Below are 23,958 nucleotides of genomic sequence, written 5' to 3'. Positions count from 1 at the left end.
GCTGTTTGCCGCTGAAGACGTTGCCATCCTGTCGTCTTCAACAGCACGAGTTCCAAACCTCAGTCGAGATGCTGTGAAGCTTTTGGCACTTGCAACTAGCTGTTCAAGCTCGCGAAATAAATCTACATACCCTCGACAGCCATATGCATTGTATATGGTTAAGGAGAACTTTAAATCACTGATTGTGACGAGCAGCCACATCTCATCCTTAAACATATAAGGGTAGGGACAGCTAAACAGTCCAGGAAGGGCAACATAGTACTGTCGGTTAAGAACTGTGCTCCGCTACCATTACACAGGGGTGAAATCTACTATCATACTGTCAATGATTGCTGTCCTGCGTCAATTTTCGGATACTTTCAGATCAGGGGTGGAGGAAAGACAGACCAAGCGGTCCATGGTGAAACACAACAACACTGGGTATCATCCACCAATGAGCTAGCGCTCATATAGAGTGTCACAGGCTGAATGATGGATAGTCCGGGAGAAGATGGAGAAAGTGTTACAAGGTGATATCGCTGAACCTTCAGAGAGTCCTTGCTTCTCTCTGTAACATTGCGAGTCAAGATAGCTGTAACGGAACTTGAATAGCGTAAAGTTATCGTTAAAAACGCACTCCGCGCGGTTTATTACGATTTAGTCGGTCATAATAATAGTAACATGCTTTTGAATACAATTAAAATATAACGGCGATACCTGTTTAGTGTTATTGGAAATAATTTATAGTAAATTAATGAGTAAGGTAGCCGATCTTATAAGAAGAGGTAAAATTGGGTATATTAAGTTGTTTTGCTTTATATCGACTAAGCCGTTGATACGGCGTCTTTTTTTCCGTTTACTCTTAGAAAAAAAAAGTAAAGAAGTGCTAATTGTGCGTTGTGAAAAATATAGGGGCGAATTTTAAATAGCTACGGTGTATAATCAGACTAACAAATGGACATTTAGTTACACGAAATCGCGGGTAGCGAAGTGTGGTCATTAAATTGAGTACACCTACAGGGCGGTAAATTCCGGAATAAATCTACACGCATCTCACGAGGGACGCGGTATTGAGACCGGTTTTTTTTTTATTATATCACGGAGAGCGGGCTTCAATTTATGAAAAGGAGAAAAACTGTATCAATATCATTGACTGTTGGTGTCAAGCAACCAAACCTGTTCATCAAAGGGTTTCGGTGAATGAGTGGTGAATGCGAAATAAAACTGTGAACAAAGTTATGTTAAATAAAACAGAAGAAACAAGACAGTTTGGTCGTATCTGTTATTATTCCATAAACTGTAACATTTCCCATCGTTGGACGAAGCCTTTATAGACGATCGTTATGACAATTTGCTTCGAAGGGATCTCGTTACGAGTTAAGTTTTGGGGACCTGGTCAAGAGGGGGTAGTTCGTAGATCCTAACTACTGCAGTTGTTCTGGTATCAGGTGCTACCGTGACCGTTGTGTGTTGTCAATGACTTAAGGTTACCATATCTCATGCTCTAAGATCGACGCGCCTTTCCACTTGGTATAACGGTGCCTGACGGCAACAACGACAACGCCGACGACGAAGGAAGATACGGTAGATCTGTGGTTGTACTGAAGAAGAAGGATGGCACATGGCGTTCCTGCATCAATTACCACAGACTGGACAAAATCGTGAAGAAAATTATTTATCCATAACTGCAATCTGATGACACACTAGGCCTGCGGTTGGCAAGCCGCAGCTCGAGGTCTGCATATTGCTCACGTGTCTTCTCCTTGGGCCGGCCGGGGTGGCCGAGCGGTTCTAGGCGCTTCAGTATGGAACCGCGTGATCACTACGGTCGCAGGTTCGAATCCTGCCTCGGGCACGGATGTGTGTGATTTCCTTAGGTTAGTTAGGTTTAAGTAGTTCTAAGTTCTAGGGGACTGATGACCACAGATGTTAAGACCCATAGTGCTCAGAGCCATTTGAATCTTCTCCTTGAGGCCTGCAACTGACTTAAATACAGGTCTTACCATTCGGAACTATTCTGATTTCACGTCAAAACTGAAATAGAAGCAACAACGACGACCGATCGAAACGCAGACTGCAGAGACAATTGCCGCCCACATGCCACCAGTGCGGGCGGATCCAGCGAACGAGTTAATGTGCATCCAAGGCGTTGCACGAAACTAACAACTGTTTTTTTTAAATTTCGTTAAGTGTGAGAGCTGTTTTTTATTTACCACACTGGAGTTCACAGAGATAAATGGTATTCATATAACACAATAATATTTCTGTTGTTGTATCTCCTTGTTGTGGGCTTAATAACTGTTACAAATGGATCAAAAAAGAAGGTACTGGAAGAAAATCCTGTGTCTAACAATGCATAGGCAGATTTATACTTTTTTATTGGCTGTACAGGAAAGCCTCCGTGCTTAATACGCTATAAAAACTATTGCTGTTCAAAACGAATGTAATCTTAAACAGCATTACTGTAGTGAGCGTTACGCAAAATTTGAATGTCTTGTGTGTGATTTATGGAAAAATAAAATTAATGCACCCAAATCGTCAGTAAAGAAACAACAAACAGTTTGTAGGTTCAAGTTCAAAGTGACACATCAGGTGTATGTGTGTGTTTAAAGGTAGCCAAAATAGTTGCAAAACCTGGCTGCCTGTATAGCGACAACAAACTAGTAAAACAGTGTGCTTTAGTTATTTTATTTGTAAAGGTCCATCATGATCATAAATTGTACAATTCACAACTATCGGTTTTGGCCATTGCCATCTACATATACGTTACAAATAGAAAAACAGTGGTGTAACAACCTAAGCAATTTCTATAACAGGCCTAGTGATACATGAGGCAAATGAAAAATGCTAACATGAATGACAGCTATGCATATATATCACAATATCATAAAATACATAAGACAAATAAAAAATACTAATAAGATTAACAGCCATTCATACCAGCCATAAATACCACAAAATATCTTGATATATTGATGTCAGTCTATATATCTAGGTACTTTAGTAAGTACTGGTAATGAGGTTGGTGTTGCCTGTATTTATAGAAATAATTTTAAGTAATTGCTCTGCATTTATTTCCTGTGCAAAAAAGAGCATCTAACAATAAAACATGACTCGACATACAAATGTGGGAATGAAACCCACGCTTAAAACCCACATAAAATTTGTAAAGTGTAATAATAGGAAGCTTATAGCCTGGCAGAATAAAGAACACACAACTGTTTCAAAGCCAGAGTAAAAAGTTTGAAAGTAATAGCACATTTACAAATCAAAACCTTTCAGGATGACAAAACTATTAACCATACGTGTAAGTAAGATGATTAACAGGACAATGACATTAATTAAAATCTCGATAGTCGATGAAACACTAGAAGTGGAATCTCAGTGGCGCCTCCTTATGTCTTCTCCCTTGGAAGTTTTTGTTTTCCTGTGGTGGAGCTTGCAGAAGAAGGCCCAGTCTCACCATTGGTGGGACGGGGCACACGACAGCACACAAAGCTTCTGCAGTGCATGACACTGCTCAAGCTAGTAGTTTTCTGAATACATCAAAATAAGCACATTCAGGTTAAACTCATTCTGTTCATTCAGCAGTGGTCCTGGTTGCCAATGCCTACGTAAATAATTTCTATTTCTTCCAGTAGGTTCAATAGTTGTCCTTTTGACGCCTTATTCAACACTTCCTTATTATCCTCTGCATTTTTCCTTATCAAAAACTGTACCAAATTCATTCTTCATTGGCTATGTGTGTGTTCTCTAAGACAAGTCTTTAAATTCCTTTCATTATGATCAATATGAAACTTATCACTATCTTGAGAGTTGATCCTGTAGATACCAGATTCTAGATATTTGTGGCCATTGTTGCAAACTTTGTGGCAGGAGACTGGGCCTTCTTGTGCAATAAACATAACCAGTTCTGCAAATAGATTGTCAAATACAGCATCAAAAATCACATTAAATTTTGATTTGTCTCACATGTATAATCATTTCGACGTTTTCTTTTAATTTGTTTGTTTTTTATCGTTTTCCTCTTGTCATTGTTCCTACTTATTAATAAAATGACGCTTAATAAAATGAAAATGTAAATATTTTTGTTTTTGGATTTTAAATATCGTCGATATAGTTACAGATACACAAAATTACTAACATGTGTGGCCTGCCTTTATTTCATTTTGTCCCTGCCTGTTAAGAGGTTGCTGACCACTACCTTAGTCAGTTTGAAAGAAGCAAATTATTTCTCAACTGCAGACCTGCAGCAAGGTTACTGTCAGATCGAGGCTGATGAATCTGACAACGGAAAGACTGCCATTATAATCCAGAAGGACCTTTATGGGTTTAAAGTTACGGCATTTTGACTGTGTAATGCTCCCTCCCCCTTCGAAAGTATGATGAACAACCTGCTTCGACCCCTTAAATAGACGACATGTCTCTGCTATCTGGATGACAATATCATTTTTTCTAAGACATTTGAAGAGCATCTAAGCCTCCTGACAAACATTTGTGTTCAGATTGTAGGTCTCCACTTAAATCCGAAAAAGTGCCTCTTCTTCACCCAAGAAATAAAAATCTTGGGATACCTAGTGAATGGCGATTGAGTCCGTCCCAATTCAGAGAAAATAAGAGCAGTCACAGATTCTCCGACTCCTTGGCACATTCATGATGTGAGGAGTTTTCTCGGAATTTTCTTATATTACCAGCAATTCATAAAGGACTTCTGTATTAAGCCATGTCCTTTGCAAGAACTGTTGCAGGGAGACGCCAAATTTACTTGAAACAAGGCATAAGTAAGGTCTATCCTTGTCCTGATGGAGGTGCTAAAACTTCTCCAGAACTCCACACTTACTCTAACAATTTTTGAATAGGGATGATTCTCGTTCACATTCAGGACAGCACTGAAAACATGATAGCTCTTGCTTCCATAGTACTCTCCAAGTCCAAATTGAATTACTCTACAACTGAGAAGAAGCAAATTGCAGTTTTTTTGGGCCATCAAGAAGTTCTGGCAATGTTTATTTGGCAAACCATTCATCACTGTGACGGAACACTGATACAACTAGGGTTGGGATAACATTAAGGAAAACACATGGAAGGTGGATCCACATAATTCGTAATTTGTTGTTTCATGGAATGAACTTCGTTGCTTAATATTACAGTTAAATTTAAAAAACATTGTTAAAAGACTAACATTGCTCATAATCATTTTAAAAACTCATCATTAACAACAAACTTTAACAATTTATACCATTAAGAGCAGGGCTTGTAAGCAGGGGTATACAGTTCCCAAGTTCAAGAAAAAAGTCACATCATGCGGGTTCAGCACACAATTTTATCAGTAAAATGAATTACAATGACAGGCATTAAATGTACTGACAATTTCCAAGCATGGGTAACATGTTACACAAGTGGACAACGCCCATCCAAAATATAGAAAGCGTAACAAGCCATGGCACTGATTGTGGCAGTTGTAAAGCCTTTAACAATGTATAAGTCTGAATAAAAATCCCTTAAGCAATAAATCACAATCCCCCAAAATACAGGCAAAGCTGGGAAGGCATACAGTTTAACTCTGACTCCCAACTGGTACACACCAGCAGAAAGATTGACAATGACCTTAATAAAAATACAGTTGACCAAATACAAGATACGTTGGGAGGACATGTAATTTAAATGTGACTTCCCACTGGTACACGTCAGCAGGAACGTTGACAATGACCCTTAATAAAAATCCAGTTGCCCAAAATACAAGGTAAGCTGAGAACTACAGCAGACGGCAATCACAGCTAACCAGGAACAAGCAGGCAAGTTTCACAATGAATGGCGTTAGATAATGACTGTGGATCAAAGGAATGGTTCAACAGTTCGTATCGAGAAGTAAAAGTCCTTAAAAAATATAGCACACCATAAGAAGCAATAATGGTGCAAGGTTTGAATGATTAGTCAAAGAACAGATGTAGCGAGGAGCAACTTCAGGCTTGCAGAACATTTTAAACCTCATGACCTCACTGAATTCGCCAAATAGGACAGCCTAACAGTTCCCGATTAATTGGTGACACTCCGCTGTGGCACATATAAACGATCAACTTACTTAACTTGAGCCACCACATCGTGGCTGGTAGAGGCACTAGATTTCCAGCCAACCTAGACGTCATGTGATGATGGAAGTGCTGCCACAGCAGAAAGCAAACATGTCTCTGCTCCAGGCCCAGGAATAGGAACGTGTAGTCCACTGTCAAAGCTACCCTGCCAACACACATCAGAAGGGATCAGTAATATGTGCAAATAATAATACAGACGAGAAAGCCTGTGATGTGGGAAATCTCAGATTACCACAAAAGCGACTACAGACACAAGTTAAAAAATTTACAATACAGAACACTCATGCACTTGCACGGAATATGGCCTGGAATAATAAACTGCGATCAGTTACACTGACTGATAGTGGGAGATACAGTCACTCAGAAGCGCATTAATGTAACAGACCTAATTTCTAATAAACACAGATGTGCAATGTCAGATATCCAAAAGATAAGAAAAGAACAATTAACTCCACTCAGATGTGAAGGAACCATGACTTCTAGGATTCCAAGCCAGGTACTGTTGTCTCCAATCCATACCAGTGATCTTCAAGGCCGGCCGCGGTGGTCTCGCGGTTCTAGGCGCGCAGTCGGGAACCGTGCGACTGCTACGGTCGCAGGTTCGAATCCTGCCTCGGGCATGGATGTGTGTGATGTCCTTAGGTTAGTTAGGTTTAAGTAGCTCTAAGTTCTAGGGGACTGATAACCACAGCAGTTGAGTCCCATAGTGCTCAGAGCCATTTGAACCATTTTTGATCTTCAAGGTGCCGTAAAACTTAAGCTTGCAGAGTGGGCCAGGAAATTGCCAACCAGTTTGCACGCAACATCAGCAGCTCTTCCCGCAACCCGCCGCTGCCAATCCTTAAGTGAGATGGCAAGGCTTGATTCCAGCTGATTTATCCACTCGCAGCTTCTTGGGGCCCATATGGTCAAGCGGAGGCTCCCAAAAGCAACAACTTGCCAGCCACGTGCTCATCAACCAACTGACTGTGCCCGGACCTGCCAAACCTACAACACATGCCTTGATCAAAGATCCTAGCTCGCGACATATTATCAGATCGATATCAGCAACCCAAATAGTTAATGGCGCCAGCGGACTGCCATGCCACAAAAATTAAAGCCACCATGGCTCAATGACCAATCCCCCTGCTGACTGACTAGCCTGAAGGTTCTATTGGGTCGATTGGTGAGGTACACACTGAGGCTTCAAGAGAACATCACAGTGGTATACGAAAGTTTGTGCAAATATAAGATACTGATTGTCTTTCAAAGAATCCTTTGGCAGAATATGGCTACGTGGATGAAATCTCAGTCATCATTACATTAAATGACATTGCTACTGAAAAGAGGGAGGTTTCAACACTGCTGACAATCATAGAAGCCTTGAAGGAGAAGGAGCCAACCAATCAGGACTCCAGTTAATTAACAGAATACTGTTTAAGAGAAACTATACTCCAATAGGGTATAAATAGCTGCTTGTAATCCCTGCTCCTCTAAAGCCAGATATCCTGAAGTTTTTCCACGATGCTCCAACATCTGGTCACCTGGGATTCGTGAAAACCCTAGACAGAATCAGAGACAGGTATCACTGGCCAGGTCTCTACTGATTTGTTAGACACTACTTGAGCCAAATTAAGGAATGTCAATGACAGAAGCATATGCTGCAATTACCTGTGGGGCATCTGGCCACATGATTAGTGGTGCCATTTCACGGACTGTGCAGCCCCTCGCGCCGGAGGTTCGAGTCCTCCCACAGGCATTGGTGTGTGTGTTGTTCTTACCATAAGTTAGTGCAAGTAGTGTGTAAGTCTAGGGACCGATGACCTTAGCAGTTTGGTCAACTAGGAATTCACACGCACACTCTTTTTATTTGGTTTGTTTATGTATATACTGCCAACCTAACTAAGTATATGCTGAAAGCTGTTCTCTTTGTGTGTGTGTGTGTGTGTGTGTGTGTGTGTGTCTGGCACATGGCTGGCAAGTTGTTTCTTTTGGGGGCTCTGCCTGTCCGGTACAGGCCTCAAGAAGCTGCAAGTGGTTAAATCAGTTGGAGGCAAGCCTTGCCAGCACACTTAAGGATTGGCAGCGACGAGTTGCGGGAAGAGCTGCCGACGTTGTGTGCAACCTGGTTGGCAAGTTCCTGGCCTACTCTGCAAGCTTAAATTTTACAGCACCTCGAAGATCGACTGTACGCATTGGAGACAATAACACCCGGCTTGGAATCCTAGAAGTCAGGATTCCTTCACATCTGCCTGTAACAACGTTATTCCATTCAACTGGAATCGCCATCTTGGCAGCGTTCTCGAAGTCGACTAATGGGAATCGATGTGTAGTAGTCTGAAATGACTACCTCACCTCTTTGCAGTCTCTAAAGACGTGCTGACTGCAAAGCTTTGGAAATGGCAAAGTTTTTCTGTAGAAGACATCATTTGAAGCACAGAGCACCCTGTCTAATGATCTCTGATTGTGAAAAAGTTTTCCGATTGAGACAATAGTCAGATCAGAATAACAATGCGATTGACAGCGAAGCACAGTTGAGCGTGTTAGGGGGAGACGTTTTCGGTTTGCATATGTGTACGCGTACAGTATTCTTGCAGCAGCAACGACTGGGTGGTTTCTTAAGGCCGATTCCCACCACAGTGCAGCAGCATGATTAGGCCGCTTCCCACTAGGGCTGCCGTGCTGCAAAACCGCCCTTGGTTGCCATGGAAACGCCGTCAGCGGCGCGGTATAGCGACCTCTGCATCGCGTTTTTCCCATGTTGAACTGCTGCCGCTGCCACGTGGCATGCTCCAGGTCCGTGCCGTCAATCACAGAAAGCACTGAGCATGACGTCAGGTGCAGAACCCCAGGCAACACGAACTTTCGCCGAACCGCTGGCGTGGAGGCGGCGGCAGCTGTGAAATACTTACCATCCGATTTTAAGGAAACTATTCGGTTGAAAACTTTGATTCTTATCCATGTTACAGCCTGATATCATCTCTCGATAAAGGAGCAAATTTCTTTTCGTTACTTGTAGTGGTTACTTGCTGTATCGCATTTACGTAAACCATTACACAAAATTTTAATGCATGTGCAGAGGTAAAAACGCATTGCGCGGACTTTGCGTATAGTGCATTTTAGGTAATACATTATTGGGTATGAAATTTAGTCAACATATCGAAATTCTTTTTAAAGCTGAGAGCAGAACGATAGCTATCACCATTCTCGAGATATTGAATGATATGTTGGCTGATAGGCTGTGCGGTGGCCGCGCACGGTTCGCTCGTGATGCGACCGATACTTCTTCCTGCTCGTCATAAACCGTGTGGTTTCATCAGCCCCAAATTTCGTAAACGGTTCAAGACATCGAAACGTGTTTTTTTGCAAATGATAACTTGTAGAGAGTCATGTATTTCGTCACATGATCAATATCCAAAATCTATTTATCTACCGAGATATGAAAGAAACTACAGTTTTTCAGAATGGATCGATTAATTTTTTTAAATGGCACTTAAGATTATGTGAAACGAGAATTACAGTACATGGAACACGTTAATATTTACAATATTGTTCAGCTGCTTTCAGTTTTGTTTAAATGTTTTGTGGAGGAGTTCATATAAGAGTAAACTCACTGCTTACATTAATAGATAAAACAGTAGAATAACATTTCGACAGATGATTGTGATCAGAATACTAGCACCCAACCCCTTTGTCTTCATTCTTACATGAACTCCTCTACAAGATATTTAAATCAAAACACGAATCAGCTGAACATGAAAACTTTTAACTACGCTCTGGCATATATCACATTCAGATTCAATTTCTTCAACTCAGCCTGACCAACTGCACGCACAAATAAACAGATATAAAGAAAACAGAATGAACAGACTTCAGTTTTCAGCATATACTTCATTAGGTTGGCAATGTGTACATAAACAAACCAAATAAGAAGAGACATAAATTTAACACAGAGTAATTACGACTCTAAATCAGTTTTTGGTAAAATATTCGCAGCTAGTGATAGAAGAATAATTGTGCTCCATACCAATTAGCGCAAAGAACATAAAAATTGTGAAAGCAAAAAGTTTCTAACGTGTAAATGTGCTTACATCTCGTAAGATTTTATAGTGCGATCTACAGCCTGTGACCAAATGAGAGGGAATGCAGATGCCAGCCAAAAATTCGGTTAACTGTCAGTATTCACTTATTCACGTATAAAAATAAGACCTGAACTATTTCATAATCTACAAATATCACTAAGATTCCACTGGAAATGCCTTAAAGTAAAAGATTAAAAGCGGATAGAACAAATAATATACGTCACAGGAAGAAAATTGGGTTTGTTATTTACAAAACGAATATTTCTGTGCTTGTTGCAGGTGATGGCCCCCTAAAAAGTTTCTTATTTATTATTTCGTTTTGCCTTAAGATATTTTGTTTATTTGCAAGGTTTAGAATACTTTATAATTACATGTAATAACTCCAGATTGCCAATTACTCTTTCCAGCATCGCTAAAACAATCTTTACAGGCAAGATGTGTAGTCTTTGATAAGTCGATTTCTTTTACCGAAAGATTTTACATCCCTGATCAAACACCTTGGCATAAAGTATCAACTATAATATTATGTGAATCGTTTTCAATATCCGTAATGTCTCACTGATCACAGTCTTGCAAGTAGTTATGAAGGAACAGTTACACACACTTGTAAGCGAAGCGTGGACGATGAATAGTTCTATCAAGACGACAACGGACGCTTTCAAATGTGGTGATAAATAAGAATGCTGAAGATTAGATATGAGGATAATGTAACTAAAGAGGAGGTATGGAATTAAATAGAGGAGGAAGAGGAAATTATGGCACAACTTGTCTACAAGAGGGGCTAGTTGACAGGACATATTATGAGGCGTCAAAGAATTGTGAGTTTGGTAATCAAGGCTAAATGGTAGAGTGAGACCAAGGCTTGCCGACAGTAAGCAGATTAGAATGGATGTAGGATGCAGTACTTATGTAGAAATAAAAGGTCTGCAGAGGATAGACTACTGCGGAACGCTGTATCAACACACAGACAAAATGTATTTATTGTTAATGCAGCCCAACAGCAAATAACATCACTTTTCATTAGGTAGGTCAGTTGCGTATTTATTGCCGGAATATTTGTTTAATGTAGCCTCTAGCACATATTTGTGATGTATTTGTGTATACATCTCTATTAGTCTCTGCAAACAGCCTTATGTTAAGGAAAATTTACAACTTGAATGAATTTTTGTTATGGCGACTGTCAGCAAATGATAAAGTTCAGTTGCTGTTGTGGCCACTCTGCCATTTGTAGCATTTTCCATAAGACATTTATTCCTTCATGAAACAACCAATGACTGGTTACGCATTATCCATGACTTTCAAATGCACTGACAGTTCTGAAACTGTGTAGAAGTCATCGGTGGCAAATGTATCGTAATGCACTTTCACGTATGCTGGCATACCTTTTTTGTGTATCGGAGGCTTTTCCGCTGAATTCAGATATCAAGTGAGCATTCTCACGCATATTAAAGGATGCACGAACGTCGTCTGAAACTAAACAAAAAATAAATACGGTATTTTGCAATGAAATATGGAATCGGCAATTAGATTATAACGCGTAAAGTGGTTTACATGGCCATCACCTACAGCAAGCACAGAAATATTCGTTTTGTAAATAACAAACGCCATTTTCTTCCTGTGGCGTACTTTGTTTGTTCTATACGCTTTTCACCTTTTACTTTAAGACACTTCCAGTGGAATCTTTGTGTCTTTTGTAGATTATGAAACAGTTCAGGTCTTATTTTTTTACGTGAATAAGTGATTACTGACTGGTAATCGAAGTTTTGGCTGGCGTCTGCGTTTCCACTCATTTGCTCGCAGGCTGTAGATCGCACTATAAAATCACTTACAAGACGTAAGCACATTAATTTCACGTTACAAACTTTTTCCGTAACAACTTTTCTACATCTACATCTACATCTACATTGATACTCCGCAAGCCACCCAACGGTGTGTGGCGGAGGGCACTTTACGTGCCACTGTCATTACCTCCCTTTCCTGTTCCAGTCGCGTATGGTTCGCGGAAAGAACGACTGTCTGAAAGCCTCCGTGCGCGCTCTAATCTCTCTAATTTTACATTCGTGATCTCCTCGGGAGGTATAAGTAGGGAGAAGCAATATATTCGATACCTCATCCAGAAACGCACCCTCTCGAAACCTGGCGAGCAAGCTACACCGCGATGCAGAGCGCCTCTCTTGCAGAGTCTGCCACTTGAGTTTATTAAACATCTCCGTAACGCTATCACGGTTACCAAATAACCCTGTGACGAAACGCGCCGCTCTTCTTTGGATCTTTTCTATCTCCTCCGTCAGACCGATCTGGTACGGATCCCACACTGATGAGCAATACTCAAGTATAGGTCGAACGAGTGTTTTGTAAGCCACCTCCTTTGTTGATGGACTACATTTTCTAAGGACTCTCCCAATGAATCTCAACCTGGTACCCGCCTTACCAACAATTAATTTTATATGATCATTCCACTTCAAATCGTTCCGCACGCATACTCCCAGATATTTTACAGAAGTAACTGCTACCAGTGTTTGTTTCGCTATCATATAATCATACAATAAAGGATCCTTCTTTCTATGTATTCGCAATACATTACATTTGTCTATGTTAAGGGTCAGTTGCCACTCCCTGCACCAAGTGCCTATCCGCTGCAAATCTTCCTGCATTTCGCTACAATTTTCTAATGCTGCAACTTCTCTGTATACTACAGCATCATCTGCGAAAAGCCGCATGGAACTTCCGACACTATCTACTAGGTCAACTTTTATGTTCTTTGCGCTGATTTGTATGGAGCACAATTATTCTTCTGTCACTGGCTACGAATATTTACCAAAAACTGATTTAGAGTCGTAACTACTGTGTACTTAATTTATGTTTCTTCTTATTTGGTTTGTTTATGTACTCGTTGCCAACCTAACGAAGCATATGCCGAAAACCAAAGTCTGTTCATTCTGTTTTATTTATATCTGTTTCTATGCGTGTGTAGTTAGTCAAGCTGAGCTGAAGAAATTGAATGTGAATGTAATATATGCCTGAGCGCATTGAAAGTTTTCGTGTTCAGCTGTTTCGAATTTTGATTTAAATATCTTGTGGAGCAGTTCATGTAAGAGTGAGGAGAAAGGGGTTGGGTGCTAGTATTCTGATAATAATCATCCGTTGAAATGTTACTCTACTATTTTATCTATTAATGTAAGCAATGAATTCACTTTTACATGAACTCCTCCACAAAACATTTAAACCAAAACTGAAATCAGCTGAACACCAAACCTTTCAACCACTCTCTGACACCTACTGCATTCACTTTCAACTTTTTATAACTATCACTGGCTAGCCACACACACATACAGATATAAGGAGAACAGAAATAAACAAACATTAGTTTTCAGCATATAATTCTTTAGGTTGGCAACATGTTCATAAAGAAACCAATCAGGAAGGGACATGAGGTGAACACAGTGTAGTTACATCTTTAAATCAGAGTTTTCGGTAAAATGTCTAGAGCTAGTGACAGAAGAAAAAAGAGCGAACATAAAAATGTGCTTATGTTCCATAAGCTAAGTTTTAGTTCAACCTCCAGCATGTGACCAGGTTAGGGGAATCGCAGATGTCCGGCAAAAACTCGATTAACTGTAAGTAATCAGTTATTCACGTAAAAGAAGATGTGAACTGTTTTATAATCTGCAAGTATCACGTATCAAAACAAAACTGAATCATTCTCGATCCCACTGAAGATGTCTTAAAGTAAAAGGTGAAACACATCTTGAAAAAATAAGGTACACTGGAGCAAGAAAAAAAGTTTGTTACTTACCAAAGGAAATAATCAATAGCTGTAGATACTTAGCAAATTACGTCGTATGACATACCAGCAAATTAGTTTTGGTTTAAATTCTGTAAGTCTATATAGAATATTGTAAATATTAACGTGTTCCATGCCACTGTAATTCTCATTCTACAAGCTATTAAATGCCGGTTAAAAAAATTCATCTACCCATTCTGAAAAACTGTAGTTGCTTTCATATCTCGGTAGATAAACATATTTTGGATGTTTATCATGCCACGAAATACATGACTTTTTACAAGTTATCGTTTTCAGAAAAACATGTTTCGATGTCTTGAACCGTTTACGAAATTTGCGGTTGATACAACCATATGGTTTATGACGAGCAGGACGAACTATCGGTCGCATCGCGAGCGACCCGCGCCCGGTCACCGCACAACCCGTCCGCCGACATATTATTCAATATCTCGAGAACGGTGATAGCTATCGTTGTGTTCGGAGCTTTAAAAACAATTTCGATATGTTGACTAAATTTCATACGCAATAATGTATTACCTAAAATGAACTGTACACAAAGTCCACGCAATGAGTTTTTAACTCTGCACGCTCATTAAAATTTCGTGTAATAGTTTACGTAAATGCGATACAGCAAGTAACCACGACGAGTAACGAAAATAAATTCGGTCCTTTATCGAGAGAAGATATTAGGCTGTAACAGGCATAAGAATAAATTTTTTCAATCGAATAGTTACCTTGAAATCGGATGATAAGTATTTCATAGCTGCCGCCGCGTCCGCGCCAGTGGTTCGGCGAAAGTTCATGTGGCCTGGGGTTCCGTACCTGACGTCACGCTCACCGCGTTCTGTGATTGGCGGCGCGCACCTGGAGCGCAGCACGCGGCAGCGGCAGCGGTTCGGCATGGGCAAACTGCGACGCAGACACCGCTATGCCGCGCCGCTAACGGCGTTTCCATGGCAACCACGCCGTTTCCGCGCGGTTTTGACGCGCAGCAGCCCTAGTGGGAACCGGCCTTTACCAGATGCCGCGTTGCCGCGCTGTTGTGGGAACCGGCAACGCCAGCGGCAAGCGTTTTCTGCGGTGAGGCGGCAGCTCGCTGCCAGATAGTGGGTGGAAAGTTTTCGTTTTCATCTGATTCGAGTTTTGGTTAAAATATTTTGAAGAGGGGTTCATGTAAGAATGAGGAGAAACGGGTTTGCTGATAACATTCAGATGATAATCATCTGTTGAACTGTTGTTCTACTATTTTATATATTACTGTAAGCAGTGAGTTTACTCTTACATGAACCCCTCCATAAAATATTTGCACCAAAACTCTAATCAGCTGAACATGAAGACTTTCACCCACTATCTGACAGCTATTACATTCGCATTCAACTTTTTATAACTCGCCCTGACTAATTACACACAAACACATAGACACACACAGACACACACACACACACACACAAATACACACACACACACACACACACACACACACACACACACATGCAGAGTCAAAGATAACAGAAATGAACGGACTTACGTTTTCAGCATATACTTCGTTAGGTTAGTAACATGTACACAAACAAACCAAATAAGAAGAGTGTGTGTGAGAATTCTTAGAGGACAAAACTGCTGAAGTCATCGGTCCCTAGACTCGCACACTACTTTAACATATGCTAAGAACAACACACACACACACACACACACACACACACACACACACACACACACAGACACACATGCCTGAGGGGGGACTCGAACCTCCGGCGGGAGGGGCCGCACAATCCGTGACATGGTGGCACTAACCACGCGGCCAAATAAGAAGAGACATAAATTGAATACACAGTAGTTCGCTTTTGAATCAGTTTTTGGTAGAATATCTGTAGTTACTGACAGAAGAATTACAGTGCTCCATACCAATTAGCGCAAAGAACATGAAAATTGTGATGAAAGAATTTAGAACCTGAAAATGTGCTTATGTTTCGTAAGTTTAGTGCGACCTCCAGCACGTTACAAAATCAGAGGAAAAGCAGATGTAATCCAAAAACTCCATTAACTGTAAGTAATCATTTATACATGTAAAAAAATTAGATGTGAACTGTTTTATAATCTACAAATATCGCACATCATAATAAAACTGAGTCATTCTAGATAAGTGACAGTAAAAGGCGAAACTCGTCTGGAACAAATAAAATACATTTCAGTAAGAAAGAAGCGTTTGTTACTTACAAAATGAAATAATCAATAGTTGCAGATACTTAGCAAATTGCACCTTATGATGTAGCAGCAATTTATTTTCAGTTTAACTTCTATATGTCTATATAGAATATAGTAAATATTAATGTGTCCTATGTCACTGCAATTCTCAATCACATGCTTTTAAATGCTGGTTAAAGAAGTTCCTTGAGCCATTGTGAAAAACCGTAGTTCCTTTCACATCTCAATAGATAAAAAGGTTTAGTATATTGATCATGAGGCAAAATACGTGACTCTAAATGAGCATTCATTTGCCAAAAAAAATAAAAATAATAATAATAATAATAAAATACATGTTTCCATACCTTGAACCGTTTACAAAATATGGAGCTGATATAACACATCATATACGGCGACCAGGGCGTAGTATGGGCGCGTGACCCGCACTCATTCCATTCGCCGACAAATCATTCAATATCTTGAGAATGGTAATAGCTATCGTTCTGCTCACAACTTTAAAAACAATTTCGATGAGTTGATTAAATTTGATACCCAATAATGTATTACCTAAAATGAACTATATGGAAAGTCTACGAAATGCGTTCTTACCTCTGCACACACAACAAAATTTCGTGTAGTGGTTGACATAATGATACAAGTAGCAACGACGAATAACGAAAAGAAATTCAGTACATTATCGAGCGAAGATATCAGATGCAGAAGAATCAAGAATCGGATGATAAGTATTTCGTAGCTGCCGCCTCGCGGGCGCCAGCGCTTCGGCGACAGTTCGTGTAGCTGGGGCTCTGTACCTGACGTCACGCTCAGCGCGTTCTGTAATTGGCGGCGCGGACCTGCAGCGCGGCACGTGGCAGTGGTCACTGTTCAACATGGACGAACCGCGACGCAAAGCCGGCTGCACCGTGCCGCTGACGGTTTTTCATGTCAATGCACGCGATTTTGACGCGCGGCAGCCCGGGTGGGAACCGGCTTTTACTGGACTACCTTCACATGCCGCCTTTTAATGCGCGGTACTGAGTTCGCTTTACAGGATCGTAATATTCTTGTGGCTTATCAAATGCACTCCCATGTATAAAATGCTATCGTATTCCTTGTATTTGTATATCTCAACAAACGCAACAGGAGGCGCACTATTTTTACAATAATCAGAATGAATCAGGTTCAGTTGTCGCATTCGATACGAAAGGGGTCGTAAAATGGATCTGAGTCGTTCATGTAAATACAATAACTAACAACATTAAAACAATATAAACTGCATGAGTACTAAATACCGGTCACTGTAGTGTGCATGTAGAGTTCCGTACTTGTGTAGAGGAGTATTCCTTGACATTTATTGTGCAAAGGCAGTACACACCATTCAGCCATTTAGTCAAAAATACGAAACATATACCCAAAAATCGCAAAGGGTAAATCCCACGTAGCTCAGAATCACTTTCTTCCTCGACACTGTCGTTATCTGAGCTCTGGTCCGTGGAAGAGTCACTGAAAATTGCCCAAGGATGTAATTATATTTTGAATATTGCTTTCTAGATTCACTTCACTTTTCCATGCTTCCTTAACAACCGTTTCTGTGTGGCTTACAACATTATTCCACTTCTATGGCGTTGTTTGCACCACTGCTTTCTCTAACAGTCTTTGAAATTCTGCCACAGTGAAGCTTTTGTTATTTGTTGCCACGTAACGTTTAATCTATGCCAAATCATTTCAGTGGCATTGATACGGTAGAAAACTAAGAGCCCTTGGCTATGTTCTTTAGCTACCTCGTCCACAACATACTGTTGAAACGGTGGCTTATTTGTTTTCGCTATTTCCGTCAGCACCGACATACCAAAATCATCCTGAATTTTCACAATGTGGCGTTTTTGCATTCAACAGATATGGTTCAAATGGCTCTGAGCACTGTGGGATTTAACATCTGAGGTCATCAGTCCCCTAGACTTAGAGCTACTTAAAGCTAACTAACCTAAGGACATCACACACGTCCATGCCCGAGGCAGGATTCGAACCTGCGACCGTAGCAGCGGCGTGTTTCCGGACTGAAGCGCCTAGAACCGCCGCGGCCGCAACGGCCGGCGCCATCCAACAACGTCGGCTTTTTTTGTTGCCAACGCGGGAGCTGTATCCTTAATAATGGTATGGGGTATGGGGCATTATCCATTATAACGACAGATGGCCGATTCAAGTTTTCCAATAGTTGCCACGTTTATCATTTCAGAAATCATCGTGGATCATCTCGTCGTGGTAGTCGCCTGTTCTCTCGATTTGTAAACGAGGAGACAATTAGGCACGAAACCAGAGGCAATTCCAGCATGCAAGACAATAATTCTTGCGTCCTTTCCCAAGGGAGCAGCAGAACTTCTAAACATCTTCCATTTCTGTCCTGTCTTTTCTTATGGAATGACCGGTGTGGATCCAGATTTCGTCGAGACACACAATGTCTTCAAACGGCACTTTAACGATATTTCTTAAAAATCAACAACGCCACGCTGCAATGTCACCTCTCTGCGATGTAATTTTACGTCCATTAAATTTTTTATACCGAAAACCGTCGGCTCTGACATCTGTTAAGAAAGACGTCTTGCTGCCACCGAATAAATGTCTCGCGAAGAGTAATGCACAGCTTCTTTATAGTTGGATGTTATTTTCTCTCGTAATATCCATAACTGTAGCGACGAGCAGCATCTTGATGAAAAGAGTCCAAATTTGTTATGCGTGGTTTCGTCCTCTTTTTATCAGGTGTCCGCAGTTTGAATGAACCAGGCTCTTTCCCTTCCGCTCAGTATTTCTCCTTACAAATTTCGTTGACAGTATTTTAATGTATGTTCAAAGCACCTGAAGTCCTTTCGACTACCTTAGAGGTAGTAGAGTTGCACCGACTGTCTCTCTCCTTATCGAAATATTCCTGCACTGAGCACACGAACTCACGTGTGTGACCGCGCAGAAAATGAGCAGATCGCTTAACTCTACGTTTAGCACTCACACTTTTTTGCACCTTCCACCACAAGCATCAGACATTCTGTAGCGCAAAATAAACTCGCCGCACGGACAAACAAAGCACGGAAAGAAACGGATCACAGCTGTTTACGTTACCGGCTGCTAGCATCGTCTGCCACTGGCTTCAGTAGCCTCTTCCTGGCGGGAACGGAAACGACTCACGAGGGGAGGTCACGACGTTTGGAACGCGGATTTACTGCAAACTTCGTACAGTCGCAGTACTCCACGAGGACAACACAATGTGTAAGCAGTAGCGCGTACTTCGCCAGCGTTATTGAGAAAATCGCAAGATAATTTCGGTCGTCAAATATATACCTGTGTGTGGCCATTTTTACCATGAAGCGGCGGCAGCGGGGTGGATCGCCGGCACGGTAGCTCAGCGTGTTCGGCCAGAGGCTTGCTCGCCCTCTGTAATACAAAAACTGAGTAAAGAAATCAACGATCAACTTGAACGGACGTCTTGTGACGTCCACACAGACCAAACGCAACGAACAATACCGAACAAAATGCAAGAAGAACAATGGTTAGCGTTCAAGCACCGTAATCGCTGGGTCGCTGGATCGACTCAGGTACGTCAGGTTTTTTATTTCTAACACAGTCTTTTTCCTTACTATTTATAGTACAATTGATGTAAATGGAAAAATACGTGTAATCGGATGAACTTTTATTAAATTTACAATGTTATTTGGCAGTCTACAAATTTTTATAATCACAAATAATACAATATTTACAACTAGCGACTATTAAACGGCCAAACGCATAAAGTGATACTGAAAATGTAGGCTTGTCCGTGATTTGAGAAATCCCTTATACCTGGAAGGAGCCCGAAACGACTTGTTACCTCCAAGTTTTGACCGGCACAGGCGGTTTTCGAAAGACGTACAATTAATCTTCGCTTTTGACATTACAAGTTGCGGGATGGTATTTTTCGTAAAAACATGAAAAACAAAGTTAAACGGCACCAGTTGCATTGAATAAATGCTATGTTTCCGCAGACGCAAAGTCTTTTGAGGTTTTCCGTGGAAAAAAAACCTCGTTAACATTTTCAAAACCTCTCTTTCAGCTGATAATTTGGAAGCAAACCATGCATAACGCAGCATTTCCTTAAATATCGGTGCTGATCATTGGTCATGCAGTATCGAGTGTATTTTAATAGCGTCTTCACGAGAAGCAATTTCTCGTTCTCTTTCTATTAAATACGAACAATTTTGAAGACACGACAAGCATACATTTTCAGTATCACTTTATGCGTTTGGTCGTTTACTAGTCGGTAGTTATGAATATTATGTTATTTGTGATAATAAAAATTTGTAGAGTGCCAAATAACATTGTAAATTTAATAAAAGTTCATCCGATTACATGTATTTTTCCCATTATATCAATTGTAATATAAATAGTGAAGAAAATGACTGTGTTAGAAATAAAAAAAAAAAAAACTGACGAGCGGGACTCGATCCAGCGACCCAGCGATTACGGGGCTTGAACGCTAACCACTTTTTTTTAAATCTAATTTTTGTTCTATATTGTTCGTTGAATTTGATCGGGGCGGACTTCCGATGACACTTGTTCAGGTTATCCGTTAATTCGTTCATTAAGTTTTTTTATTACTGAGGGTAGCTAAACCCTCTCACCGAACACGCTGAACTACCGTGCCGGCCACCACTCGGCTGCCGCCGCTTCATGGTAAAAATGTCCACTTACAGGTATATATATTGGGCGACCGAAATTATCTTGCGATTTTCTCAATAACGGTTGAGAAGTACGCGCTACATCTACATCTACATCTACGTCTACATTTGTACTCCGCAAGCCACCCAACGGTGTGTGGCGGAGGGCACTTTACGTGCCACTGTCATTACCTCCCTTTTCTGTTCCAGTCGCGTATGGTTCGCGGGAAGAACGACTGTCTGAAAGCCTCCGTGCGCGCTCGAATCTCTCTAATTTTACATTCGTGATCTCCTCGGGAGGTATAAGTAGGGGGAAGCAATATATTCGATACCTCATCCAGAAACGCACCCTCTCGAAACCTGGACAGCAAGCTACACCGCGATACAGAGCGCCTCTCTTGCAGAGTCTGCCACTTGAGTTTGCTAAACATCTCCGTGACGCTATCACGATTACCAAATAACCCTGTGACGAAACGCGCCGCTCTTCTTTGGATCTTCTCTATCTCTTCCGTCAACCCGATCTGGTACGGATCCCACACTGATGAGCAATACTGAAGTATATGTCGAACGAGTGTTTTATAAGTCACCTCCTTTGTTGATGGACTACATTTTCTAAGGACTCTCCCAATGAATCTCAACCTGGTACCCGCCTTACCAACAATTAATTTTATATGATCATTCCACTTCAAATCGTTCCGCACGCATACTCCCAGATATTTTACAGAAGTAACTGCTACCAGTGTTTGTTCCGCTATCATATAATCGTACAATAAAGGATTCTTCTTTGTATGTATTCGCAATACATTACATTTGTCTATGTTAAGGGTCAGTTGCCACTCCCTGCACCAAGTGCCTATCCGCTGCAGATCTTCCTGCATTTCGCTACAATTTTCTAATGCTGCAACTTCTCTGTATACTACAGCATCATCCGCGAAAAGCCGCATGGAACTTCCGACACTATCTACTATGTCATTTATATATATTGTGAAAAGCAATGGTCCCATAACACTCCCCTGTGGCACGCCAGAGGTTACTTTAACGTCTGTAGACGTCTCTCCATTGATAACAACATGCTGTGTTCTGTTTGCTAAAAACTCTTCAATCCAGCCACACAGCTGGTCTGATATTCCGTAGGCTCTTACTTTGTTCATCAGGCGACAGTGCGGAACTGTATCGAACGCCTTCCGGAAGTCAAGGAAAATAGCATCTACGTGGGAGCCTGTATCTAATATTTTCTGGGTATCATGAACAAATAAAGCGAGTTCGGTCTCACACGATCGCTGTTTCCGGAATCCATGTTGATTCCTACAGAGTAGATTCTGGGTTTCCAAAAACGACATGAAACTCGAGCAAAAAACATGTTCCAAAATTCTACAACAGGTCGATGTCAGAAATATAGGTCTATAGTTTTGCGCATCTGCTCGACGACCCTTCTTGAAGACTGGGACTTCCTGTGCTCTTTTCCAATTATTTGGAACCTTGCGCTCCTCTAGAGACTTGCGGTACACGGCTGTTAGAGGGGGGGGGGGCAAGTTCTTTCGCGTACTCTGTGTAGAATCGAATTGGTATCCCGTCAGGTCCAGTGGACTTTCCTCTGTTGAGTGATTCCAGTTGCTTTTCTATTCCTTGGACACTTATTTCGATGTCAGCCATTTTTTCGTTTGTGCGAGGATTTAGAGAAGGAACTGCAGTGCGGTCTTCCTCTGTGAAACAGCTTTGGAAAAAGGTGTTTAGTATTTCAGCTTTACGCGTGTCATCCTGTGTTTCAATGCCATCATCATCCCGGAGTGTCTGGATATGCTGTTTCGCGCCATTTACTGATTTAACGTAAGACCAGAACTTCCTAGGATTTTCTGTCAAGTCGGTACATAAAATTTTACTTTAGAATTCACTGAACGCTTCACGCATAGCCCTCCTTACGCTAACTTTGACATCGTTTAGCTTCTGTTTGTCTGAGAGGTTTTGGCTGCGTTTAAAGTTGCAGTGAAACTCTCTTTGCTTTCGCAGTAGTTTCCTAACTTTGTTGTTGTACCACGGTGGGTTTTTCCCGTCCCTCACAGTTTTTCTCGGCACGTACCTGTCTATAACGCATTTTACGATTGCCTTGAACTTTTTCCACAAACACTCAACATTGTCAGTATCGGAACAGAAATTTTCGTTTTGATCTGTTAGGCAGTCTGAAATGTGCCTTCTATTACTCTTGCTAAACAGATAAACCTTCCTCCCTTTTTTTATATTCCTATTAACTTCCATATTCAGAGATGCTGCAACGGCCTTATGATCACTGATTCCCTGTTCTGCACTTACAGAGTCGAAAAGTTCGGGTCTGTTTGTTATCAGTAGGACCAAGATGTTATCTCCACGAGTCGGTTCTCTGTTTAATTGCTCGTGGTAATCTTCGGATAGTGCACTCAGTATAATGTCACTCGATGCTCTGTCGCTACCACCCGTCCTAAACATCTGAGTGTCCCAGTCTATATCTGGTAAATTGAAATCTCCACCTAAGACGATAACATGCTGAGAAAATTTATGTGAAATGTATTCCAAATTTTCTCTCAGTTGTTCTGCCACTAATGCTGCTGAGTCGGGAGGTCGGTAAAAGGAGCCAATTATTAACCTAGCTCGGTTTTTGAGTGTAACCTCCACCCATAATAATTCACAAGAACTATCCACTTCTACTTCACTGCAGGATAAACTACTACTAACAGCGACAAACACGCCACCACTGGTCGCATGCAATCTATCCTTTCTAAACACCGCCTGTGCCTTTGTAAAAATTTCGGCAGAATTTATCTCTGGCTTCAGCCAGCTTTCTGTACCTATAATGATTTCAGCTTTGGTGCTTCCTATCAGCGCTTGAAGTTCCGGTACTTTACCAATGCAGCTTCGACAGTTTACAATTACAATACCGATTGCTGCTGGGTCCCCGCATTTCCTGACTTTTCCCCGCGCCCTTTGAGGCTGTTGCCCTTTCTGTACTTGCCCAAAGCCATCTAACCTAAAAAACCGCCCAGTCCACGCCACACAACCCCTGCTACCCGTGTAGCCGCTTGCTACATGTAGTGGACTCCTGACCTATCCAGCGGAACCCGAAACCCCACCACCCTATGGCGCAAGTCGAGGAATCTGCAGCCCACATGGTCGCAGAACCGTCTCAGTCTCTGATTCAGACCCTC

This window comes from Schistocerca americana, chromosome 2 (genome assembly GCF_021461395.2).
Source record: "Schistocerca americana isolate TAMUIC-IGC-003095 chromosome 2, iqSchAmer2.1, whole genome shotgun sequence".
NCBI classification, from domain to species: Eukaryota; Metazoa; Arthropoda; class Insecta; order Orthoptera; family Acrididae; genus Schistocerca; species Schistocerca americana.
This window is presented reverse-complemented; position numbering follows the sequence as displayed.